This window comes from Saimiri boliviensis, chromosome 4 (assembly GCF_048565385.1).
Source record: "Saimiri boliviensis isolate mSaiBol1 chromosome 4, mSaiBol1.pri, whole genome shotgun sequence".
NCBI classification, from domain to species: Eukaryota; Metazoa; Chordata; class Mammalia; order Primates; family Cebidae; genus Saimiri; species Saimiri boliviensis.
In genome coordinates this window covers 107,507,598-107,527,073 of record NC_133452.1, presented here as the reverse complement: position 1 = coordinate 107,527,073, position 19,476 = coordinate 107,507,598, and the positions used below count along the sequence as shown (strand labels likewise).

The following is a 19,476-nucleotide window of genomic DNA, read 5'->3' as shown; positions in this document are numbered from 1 at the left end:
CCCAGACCACCTCATGCATACATCAAATCTAAGTAAAAACAATGAACTTGCTATGAACATGTAAGTTTAATACAAGCCACTAGTTTTTGTTTCCAACTAGAATGGTTCTCTAAGCTCCTCTTACATAGATATTTTGGAGCTTCTGCGGCCTGGCAATTCTGTCAGTTTTATTTGGTTGGGTCAGTTTTATAGTTTCTGCAGAACTGGAAGCTGGCCATTCAAAATAGCCCTGGTTCCACTCACACATGTGATATGATTGCTGGACCAATTGTCCTCAAGTTGTCAAGAGATAACAAGACCGTGGTGGGCTGAAATACGCTTAGTAGAGAAAGGCTGGTGTTGACTGATACTATTACCACTTTGACTAGTGGCTACAGGAAGTAGGTAGTTACTGTTAAAGTATAATAAACACCACCAGGCTTTGTCTGGGCTAAGGCACTTCTTTAGTGTGCCCTGGGATCACTTGGGTTATTTTCCTGGTTACAGAGACCAATTTTTTAGCACTAAGAGCTTGTTGGAGATGCCATCCTAGGAAGGCAGATGCCTTTCTGTGTGTGTGTGTGTGTGTGTGTATGTGTTGTGTTTTTGTGTACATATGTGGAAGAAATATTTGAAACGGGCCTCTGACAGCTACAACGCTGTTTGCTTCACAGCACTGCTTTCCTGCCTTGCACATATGCGGCAATACTGACAATGTCAGTCTCACTCCAGAGATTCAGAGTTACTGGTGTGGAGTGTGGCCAGGGTGTTGGAGTTTTAAAAGGTCCCCAGGTGTTTCAAATGTGCAGCCAAGTTTGCGAACTTGCTCTGGAAGGCACTAAAATTTTAAAGATGTGGTCCCTGCCTTTAAGGAAATCACAGTATGCATAGGCCCAGGCAAAATTACAGGGAAGTGAAATAACAGTGTAAGAATGAAGTAACAATATAAAATGATAAAAAGAATGGCCAGTAACTTTGTTTCTTTTATTTAGGCTAGAATTTAAATTACAGAAGTAAATTATGTATTAAGAATTTTGATAGAAAATGGCAGCTGAGACTTCTGGAAAAAGAAACGATTGAACATAGGCATCTACTTTTGTTCCTCCCCAAACCACACTAAAATATCAAGGAATCTTTTTTGTAAAGGCCTAAATCCATAGGGATGGGGAGAATGGGATTGGAGACAACCTGAGGAAAATGTTGGAAGCTGGAAGGTAAAGGTCTTAGGAGGCTTGGAAAAACAGAATCTGGAGTGGGCAGTTGGGCAGCCAAGAACCAGCCTGGTTTACATTAAAGAATTGCCCAAAGGCTTAGGAATTGGCAACACTAAGTACTTCTGGGAATAGGGATGAATGGAGTGGGGCTTTAGAATAAGGAGAATTGGTTGAAAATCATTTTAAGAGGCCCTTAGGTCTCTTTGTCACCTGGCAGAATCTTGAGGATAATTCGAAGGAGATTGTATTAATAAAATACACTTAGAGGGAAGAGGGGCTGGGAAATACAGTCTTTGTTCTGTGTGGACATGTGCTCACTCAGCTAAAACTCTGGGGTTCTGTTACTGTGGGAGAAGGGGAGAATAAATATTGGGGGACAGTTAGCAGTACTATGCTTACATACACACATACTTGCTACATTAATATAATAATATTGATAATGATACTGATGGTTAACAGTAGCAGCAAACTCTTAGAGTGCTTTTTTGTGCCCAGCACTGTTCTTAGAACTTTATGAATATTAACTCACCTAATTCTCAAAATCCTGTAAACTTAGTTCTGTTCTTATCCCACTTTGCAGATACATAAAGTAAGGTACAAAGAAATGAAATAACTTTCCCAAGTTTCACAACTGAAACCAGTCCTGAGACCTCATCTTTCTGTGATTAAACCTGACATTGTGATTAAGTTTGAAGAAACTGATTGTTAGTTAATGTTGTTCTTTGTATTGGTTTTGTGTTCTCTTTGAAGAAAATATTAGTGATATATATTTTCAAATATAAGGAGTTATTGCTAGTTTTATAAAAGTATTTTATGTATGTACAGATTCAGGTCGCATTAGAATACAAATAATTTAACCTTTGGTGTCTATTAATTTTTTATGTTTAAAATCAGTTCATACATGTTGAAGACTATCAAGAAGGTGGTAGTGGAGTGATTAAATTGTAATTTAAAACATAACTAGCCACAGCATAGAGAAGCTGAGACTAAAAGCAGAGAGACTGGGGTGAGGTGATGGCTGAGTCCAGGGGTCGTGACCTCCAGTGTGCATTAGAGGCCTTTGGAATGCTTCTTAGATAACAGAATGCTGGCTTCCACCCCCAGGATTTCTGATTTAGTTGGTCTGAGGTAGGGCCCAAGAGTCTTTACTTCTAAGAAGTTTTCAGAAACAGCAGCTGCTGTGGGTCTGAGAACCACAGCACCTATCTGAGAGGTCATGAGAGTCTAAATTGTGGTAGTGGAGGGGAGGAGTAGGTGATGACCTGTCGGTTAGGGAGAATTGACAGGCTTGTGATTGTTTGAAGTTGAGGCGAATGCAGAGGCAAGGATCCAGAGCAGTGGTGAGGGGTTACACATGGAATGAAATTCCTATTGGGTGTTGCAATTTGGAGACCATTGGTACTGACCTCAATAAAAGCAATTTTCATGGAAAAGTAGGGTCAGACATAGATTAGAAACCTAAACCTGAGGTTTTGAGGAGATAGGTTAAATCCTATATTATAGAATACATTTAGATTTCTTCAGTTCTGAAATGCTTGATTATACTCTGTATCTCAGCTGATTTTAGTAGGCCATCTGATTTTGACCAAACTAATGCTTCCATGGTCTTCATGATACTTTCTGGCTTTTCACTCACCTTTTGCTTAAAAATAGACCTGACATTTTAAAGAAGTGTCCATTGCCACTTTATTTCAAAGTGAAACTCATCTTTCAGCATATATGCTTGTTAGTTTTAGATTAGTGTAGAAAACTGATCTACTTGCATTTTCTTCTGTTTGGTGACTTGAGCTCTTTCTCTTAGATCCTGCTTATGGGTCCTCAGAACACTCAGATTTAAGACATCAGAGCTGTCAAGCTCTGCTGGTTTTACTTTGGGGCTTCTTTCATTATTGTTCCTATTGCCAGTATCATAGTTCATGTTCTCAGTATTTTTGATCCAAATGATATAATAATTATCATGAGTCTTTGTTCTCACTCTCCTTCCTAGTCTTAATTTAAAAATATCTGTGAGATTGATTTCCCCAAAATAAAGCTCTGATTATAACACTTCTTTACTTAAAATCTTCTCCATATTTAATAGTAAAGTCCAGTTTTCATAGCTTAGTATAAAACTTTTGTCTCTAGCTTCAAGTTTTTTCACCCATGTTCTTGGCTACACTCACATTACCCACAAGTTGCCCCCAATCTTCTCTGCCTGTCTGCCTTTCTTATGTTGTTCTGCTCCTCAGAAAGCCTTCTTTCCACTTCAAATCCTACCGCTATTCTGGACCCTGCTCATCTTCCTTATAGCCTTTGCTATCTGAAACTCCTTTAAACTATTGTCTGTTTTCATCTAGTACTGTACCTGTAACCCATTATACTTATTTTTAGCCATGTGTTTACTTATTTATTACATTCACCTTCTTGTCTCCCATGATGCCCATAATCATGCCAAACACAAAGATTGGTTGAATGAATGAAGAATGGAAAACCAGTTATCATGATTTAGTGCAAAGAAAGGAAATAAAATGATGATTCATTTAACTGATGCAGTAAGTATATTGCATATCAGTGAATGACTTCTAATGGGATTTTGTGAAGCTAATGTGAGTGACAGTTTAAGGAACCTCTTCTAAGTGTAGTCAATCAGGTTTGTCATCTTTGTTTTTTTTTTTTTTTGAGATGGAGTCTCTCTCTGTTGCCCAGGCTGGGGTGCAGTGGTGCAATCTCGGCTCACTACAACCTTTACCTCCTGAGTTCTAGCGATTCGCCTGCCTCAGCCTCCTGATTAGCTGGGATTACAGGCACGTACCTCTACACACAGAGCTAATTTTTGTATTTTTAGTAGAGACGGGGTTTCACTATATTGGCCAGGCTGGTCTCAAACTCCTGACCTCAGGTGATCTCCCTGCCTCAGCCTCCCAAAGTGTTAGGATTACAGGCATGAGCCACTGCGCCCAGCCTCATCTTTTTTGATTGTTCAGAAATCTTTTTTATTTAACTTCTTAGCTTTTGATTGAGTCCTAGATATTTCAGTGAGCTGAATACTGTCCTAAATATATGTGAAATGCCACTGTTATATTATGCTATTTTTGACAAACTTGTTAAACATTGCTCGGATGACACATGTGCATGTGTGTGTACTTACACATGAATTCACATATATTTTACTTAGGGTTAATATGAGCCAACTGTGTTTTCCACACAATGGAAATATTAGATGGACTCATGGATTCACTAGCCTGATATGATCTGTACCAGTTATTTTCTGCTTTTTGATACATCTCATTGATGTGTTTTTTGATTCTGTTTTTATTTGCTCATTGGAGTGTGAACTAGAAAAATGCTGTGCACAAGTAATTAGATTGTAGAAGTGATGTGTAGGATTTGTTGGTTATAATTGATTTTAGATGAAGAAACATTTAGAGCTAGCATAAGAAATGGTGATGTTGTAAGTTATGAAAATTAGAAAACATTTCAGATTTAGAATATAATGATATTATTTAATTTTTAAAATTAACTTGTTTTCTTTTTGGCCAAACATGAATCATTTGGGGCTTTTAAACTGTATTGCATTTGGTACCATATTAAGGGTTGTAATTATGGTGTCTCTGTTGAGTTCTCTGCCTGTATGTGGATCTTGAGTTAGTTCCAGTAGCATTGAGACTCACAGATACTTTGAAAGAACAATATCAGATGTAGTTAGTGAATATTGTTTATTTTCTGGTTAAAACTGATTCTTCATTCTCTTGAGCTTTGTTTTATTAATAGGCCCTCAGTTTGGACTTAGAATTCATTTAATGTCAACCTTCTTTTGTTTACAAAGGGGAAAGCTCATTTATTTTCTGTGCTTTGTCATATTGTTCCCTTTGTTTCTGAGAAAAGGGCACCAGCCTATTTAGATAGGGCAGTTTGGGCTATTTATAAAGCTAGGCAGGTTAATTGAAATTGACAGCTTGGTAATGTCCTCCTTGGTGAATGACGCACAAGGGTTTTAGATGATAGATGATGTTGGCATGCTGTTTTCACTTACAGTCAGAAATCAGCTGGAGGAATTTGTGTGCTTTGAGCTTTGGTGTTGACGTAGGTACTGGGTACAGATATGTTTTAGGAAACATCTCATTTCCATATAAATGAAGGAAGATTAAAATGAAAAATTTAGATGGCTTGCCCTTAAATTGAAGCTGGTATCACAAGGATGATGAACATACTTCTTTTGATTTTCTGGAAAAACAGCTTTGGTTGTATTCAAGCGCTGTGTAGTCGTTACAGGTTTATTCAGAGATATTTTTGTATACATTTTTCTTTGGAATCTGTTTATTCAGCATCAGCTATGTGTACATTAATTGAAAAACTACATTTTTATTGTGTATTCCTCCAAACTCCAACTTTAATCTCTTAGAATTTAGGTTGCTCCATTTAAGAAATTTGTATAGCTACATCAAGAAACTTGATTTTAGTAAAAGACAGAAGACCAAAATAGTTTTTCTTTCTTACATGACAAGACTGTTATTCTTTAAAGACATAGTAAATCCCAGTTTGCCTGAAATGAGTTTTTTGTGTTTTTCTTTTCAAGTGTTAAAGGAGAGGCTGAAAAGCTTAAATACGTCACTTAAAGGGAAGTCTAATTTAAGCTTAACTAGTTATATAGTCATATTTCCTGAAACCCAAACATTCAGGTCATAATCATTTATTTCATTTATAACAGAGTGATTTGCAAAGTATAGAAATTTTATCTCTCAGAATCACACTGACCATACACAGAAGCAAATTTCAGCTTATATGAAGTATCAAAACACTAGTGGTTGATTTATTATTAGTTATAATACGTCTTCTATGGGCCCATGGCCCTCAACAAAACTAGTGCTGGACAATTTCTGAAGACTGGTGCTCTTGGCACACTGAGCTGGTCTTGTACTTCCAGGTTCATGCTGGTACCTTTGTGGATCACCATGTCTGTCATAAGGACCTTACTCAAATGTTGTGGCAAACAGCACACAGCACATAGCTCAGGGACCCTTACGGGGAAGAGTGAAGAGTCAGGGCTTGCTTGAAAAGAACTGTGATCTCTTAGGATCAGGTGCCCCTCATTTCCAAGCAGTGCTTGGAGGGCTTTGGGCCCCCTCCGTTGGGTTCAATCCTTGACCTGTGTAGTCTCTAAGTCGCTGTGGATACATAGCTGCAGCAGTAACATTGTTCTTTAATCCAGGAGTTGCCTTTGATATTCAGCCCTTCATTCTCACTCTTGGGGTCTCTTTTTTGCAGGTGAGCAGTGGCCAAGCTTCCTGTCTATAGCCCCCCTCTGGTGGTAAACCTCAGGATTTTTAGATGAAGATGTTTGGATATGTGCCTCCTTGGTGCCCATTCATGGTCTTGGTAATGGATCCAGATTTGGATTCATAGTTTAGAATTGCCTATCACAGCCTTGCTGTTATGGCTGAACTTTATTTCCCACCACACCCTTCATCCCAGATAGATAATTCATATTGTCCAGTGACTCAAGGTACTGTAGACATCTTCCAGCTGGAGTGGATAGAAGTTGAGGATGAGCCCAGTACATGCCTAGTGGGCTCCTTCAGCTGATGGTCTTGGATCCTTAAAGACCATGCAACATCCTCAGTCCTCAGTACTTGTCAGTGCCAGTTGTCAGAGGATTCTCGGCTGCCACATGCCTCTCAACTAACAACAGTTAAGTCCTGTTGTTTCTACAGTGTTTCTCAAATTCTTTCTCTTTTTTATTTTCCTCAACACTATCCTGATAATAGCATTATACATCTTATAGTGCTTTATGGTTTGCAGAGCACTTGAATGTGCTTTATTTTATCTGATCCTCAGATCAACTCTGATTGATAGCCAGGTTAGTAATTTTTATCCTGATTTTGTGAATGAGGAAACTGAAGCACAATCTAAGATCACACAGCTCGGAAATGGTGGAGCCGTGTTTAAACCCATATATCATGATTTCAGAGCCCATGCTTTTAACCACTATAGTCACTTGCTTATATACACCAAACTTTCTATCTTTATCTCCCACTACTGTGTTTAATCCTCTTACACTTCAGCTTTCTTAGTTCGCTTCCCAATTCAGAGTTTGCCCTTTATTTCCTGCCTTTGGTCACACTGTTCCTTCTTCTACCTATGCCTGTTAAAATTCTGCCCATTCTTCAGTGCCTGATTCAGTGTCTTCTTTTTAATAAAGCTTTGTATGAGTCCTCCACCCCTAAAAGAATTCCCCTCCCCTCTAATAGCATTTTATTTGTGTGTCATTTTCTGACATCGTAGTTATATTTGACTTGTCTTCCTATCACATTGTAAGTTGCTTGAGGACAGGATGGTGTTTTATTTATCCCTTTGTCATTTGTAGCAACTAACTACAGTGTTTTGCACATGGTCAAGTACATATAAAAACAAGTTATATCAAGTGATATATTTTTACTGGGTCAGAATCAGAGCCTCTGATGGTGTCAAGAGGTGATTTGGGGGAACTTGATACTATCTCTTACAACATCTATGTAATAAGATTAGGAAGGTATATTTGAGAAGAATATATCTTCAGTTTGCTCCCTCTCTTAGGATATAACTAATTAATTAAAGGTCTTATCTAAGTTGTGACAAACAGCACTTTGTTCATCTTAAGATAATTTCATTCTAATCTTCCATATTTTTAGTAGTCTCTAATCTAGCAATTGATAATAGATAGTAGTTGAATTTCTTGGCAAACAAAGAAAACCCAAATTTTAAGTATCAAAATTATTTTTATTTTACCCTTTAAGGCTTCTTTTATAAAGTAAAAGTATTTTTTTAAAATTTATGCCTAAATTCAAGAGCATTTTAATTTTTTTGATAACTATCATAATTAAGATAATTTATTGAACTGTAAGATTGATATATGATATAGTGAGTTGGAAATTTCATTGAATCTGAACTGATTTGAGGACTTTTTTCGATTTAATTGTTTCCCTTCCCCTGTGCCCATTTTTTTAAATGAGTGGATTATGTAAAAACAACTTGACACCTTACTACCAGTAACATCTTAGTTTTAGCTACAAGTTTGGAGATTTTACACTACCTTTTTTTGAGATGGAAACATGTATAAATTTCCACAGAGTAACAGTGGAACAGGGTTAACAGTGCTATCTAGCTGTGCAATTTATTGTTGAATCAAAGTTTGAATTAGCTGTTTTTCCAAAAGGCCTTTAAAAATATATTCCTAATTACTTAAGTCTTCTTGATCATTTTTATTCCTGTTTTCTTAACATGCTTTTTATTTTATTTTATTGTTCGTAGCTAGACCTCCTGCTGTGACAGTTTATAGTAGCTGTCTTATTTGCATTGGTTTTTGGAGAACATATGATGGAATTTTGGGACACTGTCCTCAAAGACTTATTACATTCAGATTACCTATTTAAAACTATTTCGTATTCGTGGCTGTGATGCCAGATAACAAGGTGTAATTTAATATATTGCAGCATTTGTGAGTTGAGTAGTTTGCAAGAGACAATGTAGGAAGAAATTTCTGTAGCAGAAGGAAGCAATTGTTGATTCGGGGGTCAAGCTGACAGTTACTGGCTATTGAGTTTGGTCTAGCCACTTAAGTAAGGATTCAGTTTCCTTATTTGACGACTATGAAGCTAGTGGAAAGGTTTTCAATAGCACTAGGATTTTTTAATTTTGTAATTAGTTTTTCTATGGGCTTTTTTCATACTCTGTCATAGTTTTTACACATCATTAAATTATCACATTGATTCTATCACATTAATTCTCTAGTTCTTAATTTACTTAGAGAACACATTTTTACCCCTTGCGCAATTACTGGTAAATATAACCTTGAATTTATTTTTTCCCCCAGTAGATACATAAAGGAATATACTTATATTCTCTTTAATTTAGAAATTAATTTTAAAATAAAAGATTAATTTACTTCATAATAATGCAAAGTTTTTTTTTGTTTTGTTTTGTTTTTAAGGTTTTCTTTTTTTTGAGTCTTGTTTGGTGCTTAGTTGTTTTTTTGGTGGGATGAGCGAGAGGTTTCTAAAATAGTGCTTTTAAACAATTGCCGCAACCTCCATGGGTAGTTTATTTTTAAGAATACCTTTCCCCCTCTAACGTAGTCTTAAGTAGAATTTTTCTTCTAAAATTGACCAATGTAGTCAATTATTTTATTTATCCACACTCCCCCTGCCTGGGGTATTGTTTCTCTAACTGGTGTTAACTAACCCAATGTGTCCAGGAATGTATTCTGGGAGTTCTCACATTTTTCTATGAGATTTAAAATTTGGGGTTTTACTGTTAACGATAATCTTGAGAAGGTAATGTAAGCATTGTCTGAGTCGTCTGAATCATTTGCCATATGACTAGATACTACCACATGATAAAATTAGTGTTGGTGTGTATTATTGTGTCATGGTATGTGAAGGCCAGTTACTTCGTATTGTCTGAAGTGTATGAAGCTTTCACTGAGATTCAATTAACAGTGCTAGAAGCACCTCTGCTTGCCACACCCAAAAGAGCCTGCTTTATAGAGATGACATTCAAGTTGCAGGCAGGTGCATTTTATAGATTCCATTTTTTAATAGAGCAACTTGTAACAATTCATTAGAAGTAAGTATATCAGTAAGTACAAAAAGAATTTTCTATACCTGCGTCTAGTGATAATTGAATAAGGCACACATATAATGCAGATTTCAATATGGTTGTGATACCAACCATAACTTTAAGTGACTTCCTTAAATTAGTGTTCAAGGACTGCTTGTTAGTGGTTTTGTTTGGTACAAGGTCCTTAACTGGTTAAGGAAACCATGAGGTTATCAGTACTGTTTTGTACAGTGCATTTAGGTGAATAGCTGTTCTTTTCATTAGAATGATTAAAGTAAAAACAAAAACAGAAAGAGATTAAATATATTATTAGACTCAAAGCTTTGTTGGCATTGTCATTTCAGGAGAAAACCATTGTTCGTTATGCTATATTTTTGCTGTTAATTTGAATTTAATCGATAATATAGTTATTTTTGTGTTTAATTTATAAATTTGTTTTGCCTTTGTCTTTTAATCAGGGTAATGATTGCTAAGTTTTGTTTCATGTGTATTAAAATAACATATTAAAAGTGGGTTAAGTTGACATTAGAACACATTTTTCCCTTAAAAGTTGTATATCTAGACTTGGTTTGAAAAACCTCAGTCTATGATACTGAACATTTTTGTATCATAATCATGATGGCTAACCGTCAACTAGACGTTTTCTATTTCATTTTCTATGAGTTGCTTAAAATTGTGACTTTTCTTCTTTTCTGTCTTTAAAAAAATTAATTTCTCTAATACATGGCTACCTAAAATCATGAAATAATCCATTGATCTGTGTGTGGGTAATTGGATATTCAAAATATTGTTACCTGGCCTGATTCTTAGTTTCTGTGATTTTGACTGTCATTTCTATATTATTTTGGTCATTCATTTTTTCATTTATTCATACATTGAACAAATATTTTTAAAATTCCACGATGTGCAAGGGACTATACACAGAATCTTTATATTTGGGTGGGCCTATAGTCTGTCTTCACTGTCACATTTTCTAATTGTTTAAATGAAAAATTTCACGTGTATATTACATAGTACATACCTATTTCAACTAAACTAAGTCTGCCTTGCTGACATATCTAGACATCTTAGTACTTGGTGTTACCACATCATGATTGCCATAGACTTAGATGTCCCTTTCGTCCAAAATGGTGGGTTTTTTAAGCTTGTTCATTCAAATAATATTATTCAATGACTGGTAAATTCAGGATGTTGTAGTAGGTACGATTGGACTGCTAATGAATGAATGAGTCTGTGTTCTTAGCAGAGGAACTTACAAATTGTAATCTAGTCACTGAATCCTTGGAACTGATTTGGGCTTTGCTGTGTGTTGACATTGTTGTATCTATACCCAGAATTGCAGACTCATTGATTACAGAGTGACTTTTGCATTTAATAAACATTCATTCAGTAAGTATTTACTAAGCACATACATTTGTTCCTGGTTGGTTTTTATCTTCTTTAATTTATCTCTTACCCATTATGATGACCCAGATATCTTGCCTTGCAATGTTCAGAATAATAGATGTAGAAACTATAGGACAAGGTTCACAAACAACTATTTCTAAACAATGCTTCTGGGAGGTAACAATTTGAAGAATATTGTTATAGGATAGTTATAAATATAGGTAAACTTCCTAAATCTGGAAGCCTTGGAACCTTGGTGGCATGTGCCACTTGGCATATTATAGAACCATAAAAACAGTGCTGCTTTAAAGCAAAAGCAAAATTAGATAGAGGGAGATGTCCCTAAGAGGTACAGAACCAATGACAGCCCAAGAGGTACAGGACCAATGGCTAACCCTATGGGATCTGTGCAGTCGGAATGACTTTTGCCAACTACTTGTTCCTAGTTGGGCTGAAATGATCAGGCCTTTGCACTCTCACACTGATCAGCCAATGGATGTGTGATGCCAAGCATGACCTTGGGCTTAGAGTTTCACTGCAGATAAAACAGGCCCTGAAGGGTCTGATAGCTGAAGTGCTGTTATCTGTCAGTCAGCAGAATTCTTAGCAAGCAAGGCAACATGCTGGGTGATCTTCACAAATGGATGATCTGTACTGCATGCATCATAGTGTTCACCCTAGGCAATAAACTGTGACCATTACCTTGATGACACGATTGATTATTTAGTGTTCTTTTTCATTTTCTAGCTCTGGATCATAAGTAGCCTAATTTAGGATGCTGATATATGGTAGATTAAGGGGAACACCATTTCCCCCTTATTACTTTCTGCTTAGGTGTTAATATTAGGTAACTCTAATAATAAGGTGACTATAACCCTTGAATTACCCTGTTTGCCTAGAAATACCCAGTTTAAGCCTGTTGTAGATCAGTTAACATCTAACATCTGTTTATTATTTTTAGTAACTCCTCACAGTCTCAGAAGTATCCCAGTTTGTATCCTAGTACAAGATTAATTGTATTGTTATTCTACTTAGTAATTTTTAAAATTTGTTTGCATATTTATTCTTTAAGCATTTTCCTGGCCTGTCTCATGAAGAGAATGTTCTATTTTCCATTTTTTAAGAGGGAGAAATGGTCTTCTGGATTAGCTTTGTATTTTGGCTTTAGTTGAGCCTAAAACAAATGGATTTTATCTTTATCAAATTTTTCATCATCAAGCTTTAAAATATTGTGAAATCACAACATATTCTATCAAGTATACTATGACTGAAATTACTGGAATGTATTATTTATTTCTGTCTCCCACTGTTACAATTGTGTCTATAATGACTTTTATTTCCCTTGTTTATTTTGTAGCTTAGTCACAAATATTTATGTTCTTATTTATCTTTCTGCTCAGAGACTCTGGGACCTGAGCTGTTTCCCTGATGGATTTGATCATTTTCCAGAAGGATATTCCAACCTATTCAAATCTAGGCCCTGAGGAAATACAACTTGCTTAGAGAGAGAGAGAATTTTAAATCTGCTTTTACGGAGATCTTTATGGAAAAAAGAAAAATTTAATTTTATCCCAGGTAGATTTAATAACTTGCAGATTATGTTGTTCACAGATAAACTCTAAAACTAATTAAAGCTTCAGAGAAACATCTAAGGACAGAAGAAACCGAGACTCTCAGCCATTCCCTTAACTTACCAGGAGGTAATAGGTTGTCACGTTAAGTTATGCTTTTTCTTTTTCTTACTTTCTTTTTTTCTCATTCTGTCATCCAGGCTGGAATGCAGTGATTTGATCTTGTCTTACTGCAGCCTCTGCCTCCTGGGTTCAAGCAATTCTCCTGCCTCAGCCTCCCAAGTAGCAGGGTTTACAGGCATGCAACACCATACCTGGTTAATTTTTTGTATTTTTAGTAGAGATGGGGTTTCGCCATGTTGGCCAGGCTGGTTTCAAATTCCTGGCCTCAGGTGATCCACCCACCTCAACCTCTCAAAGTGTTGGGATTACAGGTGTGAGCCACCACTCTGGTTTCTTTTTCTCAATTGTTTCTCTGCCCTCTTTTCACTATTTTTCTGGTCTATAGTTGTGGCTGAATGTTAGCTAGGGAACAGGGCTCACTGGTGGACTCAGTTCAACCCATCTCTAACTGCTTAGCAAGAGAAGTAACCTCTTGATTTTAATATGAAATTTAGTGTTATGTAATGGACAATATCTTTAACAGATGGTGCATGGCCAGTAATGTAGAACTTCTTAATCATGTTCCCTTTACAAAAGAAGAACACTATTGGAAAGTTATGGTATGATTTTTATGCTTGATCTTCAACACATGAGAAATGGATAAGTCAAATATACATACAGTCAGCCATCTGGCATTGCACAAATGTTTTTATTGACTTAGGAGATCATGGAGGTATACAAAGCAGGAGTAGCACTATATAAGAAAATAGCATGTTATATAAATATTTATTTCTTTTAGTCTAGTTATCTATACTACTTATAGCAATAAATGTATCAGAAATGTTAATTTTATTCAATTATCTGAGGTTTAGAAAGAAGTGATTTAGATGGTATTTACTCCCCCCCACCCCAATCAAAGCTACTGGGCGTTGAGGAATTGTTTGGGAGGAGGCATAGTTTTTTTCTTCACATGAAGTCAAAGCCACTAACCACCTAATTAAACATTGGCTGAGCATGGTTTGCAGTACTTTGATTTATATAGACTCCTTCTTGCAACTTCTTTTGAGCCTTCGAAACTTACTGAGTCATTATAGACCCCAGCTGCTCTTAAAAGATAGGAATTTCAACATCTTTTGTTTTAGTCATCATTTGGACAAATGACTTAAATTATCATATATTTCAGGAACATTCGTTTCTTGAGCTAAACTGTGTGGTGTGTGTGAAATTACTATATTATCACATGTACACTATTTAATAGTATTGAATTTGAGAAAGTTGGTTCCAAATACCAAATAGCCGAGTAGAAAGTATAAAAAGACTTAATCCAGTTGCTGAGAATGGGGCAGAAAAAAACACGTGATTTTTAAATCCAAAGAAACTAGCTCTCCTTATCTAATGTATCCTTTCAAACTAAAAATGTGTTAAATACTGTCACTGTGCCAGGCAGGTGCTAAGCACTGACACTCTCTCTCCTTGTCCTTTATGAACCTCAGGCTGATCCTCTTTGCTCCCAGCCTGGCTCACTATCGCTCTTTCCAGCACTACTGTTGATGGTCTTTTCGATATTTTTACTTCTCAGCTTCTTGTCCTTTTCTTCTCTGGTGATCTTATCCTCCATCCTACCTCAGGCTTTCATTCTCACAGGCATACTCTTGTCATTAGCATGAACTGCAGTCTCTCCACAATCTCAGTTTGAAGCATCCTCAATTCTGATTAGCACCTTGAATCTCTCTCTAGGTCACTGCTTCTGGTACCTTCATTCCAACATCTTTTGACCTTATCGATTCTTAAGATCTGTGGATTTTACCACCTTATTGCTGTCTTTCATTTCCCTGATCACCTTTCTTTCTTCTATACCCAGTGAAAATTCCATATTTGCTTGGCAAAACCTAATTCTTGTTAAATCCATCCCTCTGTGTGAATCTTGAGCTGAATGTCACTGGAGCAAAACATGCCATCATGCAACTGATCTTTAAATTCAAGGCTAGGAAGTTCGGGGTACTCATGTTGCCTGCCCATGCCTCATGGTCCTGGTCCATTCATTCTTCCATTCTCCCAGAGGGCTATTTCATGCATTTCACCCCCCTCAAAAACAGCTTCCCCCATCCTTACTCTTAGTTAATAAGGTAGTTTTACATTTAACTGAAAAGATAGATGCCGCTAACAAGAACTTGGATAAGCTCTTATCACTGCATGTATCCATGTACCAGCATCAGTGCCCTTATGCCTTCTTCCCTCCTGCACTCTGAAAGAATCTAAAGTAGGCGTCCCCAAACTTTTTACACAGGGGGCCAGTTCACTGTCCCTCAGACCGTTGGAGGGCCGCCACATACTGTGTTCCTCTCACCACCAATGAAAGAGGTGCCCCTTCCTGAAGTGTGGTGGGGGGCCGGATAAATGGCCTCAGGGGGCTGCATGCGGCCCATGCGTAGTTTGGGGACACCTGATCTAAAGGTTCCTATCGACCCCTCTACACTAGATCCCTTCTTCCCTGTCACCTTTTCGAAGACATGGTTCCAGTTATTATTCCTTTTCTCCATTTTATTAATTTTCTCAAAATAATCAATATTCTGTACTGATCATTCCTGTCAGCCTGCAAATATGCTGGCTGTCATTATTTCAATCTTAAAAATCTCTTGCCCGGCATGGCTCACACCTGTAATCCCAGCACTCTAAGAGGCTGTGGTGGGTGGATCACCTGAGGTCAGCAGTTTGAGATAAGCCCGGCCAACATGGTGAAACCCTGTCTCTACTAAAAATACAAAAATTAGCCAGGCGTGGTGGTGGGCATATGTAATCCCAGCTACTCGGGGGGCTGAGGCAGGAGAATTGCTTGAACCCAGGAGGTGGAGGTTGCAGTGAGTGGAGATTGAGCCACTGCACTCTAGTCTGGGTGACAGAGTGAGACTGCATTAAAAAAAAAAAAAATCTCTCTTGACCCCATATTTCCCTCTAGTGTGACTGTTCCCTTTCTCTTCTCTCTTCTCTCTCTCTTTTTTTTTTTTTTTTTTTGTGTAGAGGGGACAGAATGTTACTCTGTTGCCCAGGTTGGAGTACTGTGGTGTGATCTCAGCTTACTGCAGCCTTGACCTTCTGGGCTCAAGTAATCCTCCCACCTCAGCATCCTGAGTAGCTGGGACTATAGGCATGTGCTACCACATCTGGATTTTTTTTTTTTTTTTTTTTTTTTTTTATTTTTATTTTTTGTAGAGATGGGGTTTTGCTATATGGTCTCGAACTCCTGGGCTCAAGTGATCCTCCAAAAGTGGTGGGATTACAGGTGTGAGCCATAGTGTGCTTGGTGTCTTTTCTCCTTTATAGCAACGTTTATCCACATAATTGTCACTACTCATGGTCTTCAATTTCTCGGCCGCTGTTCTCCTATTCTGACTTGAAGTCACTGCAATCAAGTTTTTTTTTTTTTTTTTTTTCTTTCTCTCTTTTCTCTCTCCTACTTTGCAGAAACAGTCATGTTAAGGTCACCAATGATAAAATCCTCAGCCCTCATCTCACTTTCTAATAGCGGTATAGACACAAGTTAATCACTCTTTTCTTGGAAACACTTTCTTTGGAGACAGCACATTATCCTGGTTTTCCTCCAAACCCTGGCTTGTTTTCCTTTACAGCTTGGGTGATTATCTCACCTGCTTGTCTTGTTAACCTTGGAGTATCTAGGATACAATCTTAGATCTATTCTTTTCACTCCATTTAAATTTTCTAGGTAATCTTATCTGATCCCTTGTTATTAAATGCTATCTTTATGCTTAAGACTTCCAACTTATATCCAACAATCTAATCGATAGCTCTACCTGAATATCTGAGGGCATCTCAAAGTAAACATCTCCAAACCTGAGCTCCTGATCTCTCACCCAACATGCTTCTTCATTTTCCTTTTCTCAGTTACTGGGAACTCTGTCCTTCAGGTTACCCAGGCCAAAAGACTTTGAATCATTCTTAGTATTACTCTGACTCATACTCCACATCCATTTCATTAGCAGATCCTTTTAGCTCTATCTTTAGAATATATCCAGAGTCCCACACCATGTCTCCACCTTCCCTGCTATTATGCATCATTATCTCTTACTGGGATTATTGCAGTATCTGATAATCAATCTTGTGGTGTCCACCCTTGCTATTGACAGGCTATTTACAAAATACCAGTCAGAGGCATCTTGTTGAAATGCAGCTCAGAGAATGGCATGAACTCAAGAACTTCCTGTTTTCCTGACTCACCTGCTTTCTGACTCATTCTCACATTTAAGAGTGTTTACAATGTCATGTCCTCCCTGGCCCTGTCTGATCTCTGTCATCTCCCCATTCTATCCTTTAACTCCCTGACTTTATTTCCTACCACTCTTTCTTTCATTCTAGACCAGGCAATCTGGACTCCTTGCCTTCCCTCTGATGTGTTAGACATTTTCTTACCCCATGGTTTTTGTACTTGCTGGTCCCTCTGCCCAAAATGTTTATTGTCTTAGATATATGCCTGGTACTCATCCTCATTTCTTTCAGCTCTTTGCTTAACTGCCACCTCTCAGTGGGGCCTTCCCAATCTCCTTATTTAAAAATCACAGCTAGTTTCTACCCACCCACCCCCCACTCCATGCTTTATTATTTAACAAACTAAATGCTTCTTTCATTTATTTTGTTTCCTCTGACTAGAATCCTTCATGAGGATGTGAATGTTTTCGTTTTGTTTGCTGCTGTTAGGAAACTGTGTAATATTAAGTACTTCAAAAACATTTGTTGAATAAATGTATGAATTATTTTAGTCTTTTCAGTATTATAATTTTTCTGTTGCATATAAGAAATGGAGCCTTAGAGTGTTTAGTAATTTGTGGATATAACACTTAAACCCAGGTCTCTCTTGGCTCATAGCACAGTCACTGTGTGCATTCATTCATCTATTAGGATACTTACAGGGCACTACAGGAACTTTACATTGGATTAATTGCACCATAAGATAGAGGAAGTCATCAATATGTGCATCTTATTTGTGTTCTTACTCTCAATCAGTATCTGGGAGAAAATAGAAACAGATTTTTAACAGTTAGTGTTGAAGTTGCTACATCATGGAAACTTGTCAGAGAGAGTTGTTAAACTATTTTCTCAAATAAAACATGTTTTGGAGTAAGAAAGTTCTGAGAAACTCATTTTTTTTCTACTTTCTATTGGCACCAAGGCTGTAATTTCTTACCGAGATGAAAAATATCTGAATCCCATGAACTTGAAGTAGCAAGGAATCAATAAGAATGCTGCTAGTTTGGTTAAGGTGGTTCAGGTATTTATTCCAGGGCTGTGAATTCCATGGGAGACAGCTGGAATTTACATTCATTTTATACCACCGAGTTGTTGTTGGTTCAATGGAATCATAGATTTTCAAAAATTATCAAGCTGCTCACAGTCAAATAGGGAATTGATGAGGAACAGAGGTCACAATTTCAGAAGATAGTTACAGATCATGATGAGTATGAATCACGCTTTCAGTTTTTGCAGCTGCTTATAGGGTGGTAAACTACAGGATGTGTCTGGTTGGCATTTCCCAGCACCTGCCCCATGTTTCGTTCATATTCAAAGGGAATAATTAAGCTAAAAGTGAATTCTACATATGGAAAAAGAACTGGTATCCTTGGATTATGGAAATGAAATATGAATACCAGGTTTCTCCTAAAACATTTGGTTATGTGGCCAGACTGTGGCTATTGTCTTTGTCCATCCGGAACCCTGAAATTAGAATTTCTAATGAAATGCTTGCATTAGCTGAGAGGTGGTGAAATGTCAAGTGAGAATTGAATTATACGCTAATATAATTGTACCTAGTGGTTTGAATGGATCATCTAAAGGGTTTCTCTAATTTGAAGAGTCTCAAACTCCAAAATTTACCTCCTTGTTGATGGGCACAGCTCTTTCAACTGGCAGAGATTATTTGCTGCTGGGCTTTTGGATTACCCTGCAGGCACAAGTGTTGGCAAGGATTTGATCAGTTTATACACAGATTTTGGGGCTCCCCCATGCCGTGTGTGCCCTTCTTTTAGGGATTTAGTCTCTCATTTTCAACCACTGGTAGCCCCAGACTATTTTCTGACACCTCAGATCAACCAGACTGAGTCTGTTTGAATTCTAGCTGTCCAACTCATAGACTGGGGAGTCCTTTCACAGGACAAGCCTTATGAACGTCTTGGTCATCCACTGGGCTTAACTTCTTTCAAGAGTCAAGACTCCAGTTTATGCCTACTTTTGGTCCTTTAATGCCTTTAAATAGTTGTTTGTTTTATTTTGCCCAGTGTTTATAATCATTAAATGTGGGAAGGATAGTCTGAAAAAGGCATCTTTGATATTGCCTTCAGAACCAATAAGCTGTTATGTATAGTCTTTTCATTATTATTGAATTTGAAATACCACTTTCTAATTTCCACCATAGTTTCTTTGAGCTGTGGGTTATTTAGCCATATATTTAAAAACATTTCTAGCATAATAATTTTTCTAATTATCTTTTTATTATTGATTCCTAATTTAATTATACTGTGGTCAGAGAATATATGTAATTTTAAATCCTTTAAAATTTGTTGACATTGGATTTGTAGTCCAGAATATGGTCAATTAATGTCAGTGTTTTCTGTTTACTTGAAAAGGATTTGTATTCTTTGCTT

General features: G+C 37.1%; 1 protein-coding gene across 4 annotated transcripts in view; it reads left to right on the top strand.

Annotated features, from left to right (window-relative positions):
- BCKDHB (branched chain keto acid dehydrogenase E1 subunit beta) overlaps positions 1 to 19,476 on the top strand; it is a 250,309-nt gene that overhangs the window by 38,127 nt on the left and 192,706 nt on the right. The window lies entirely within an intron of this gene.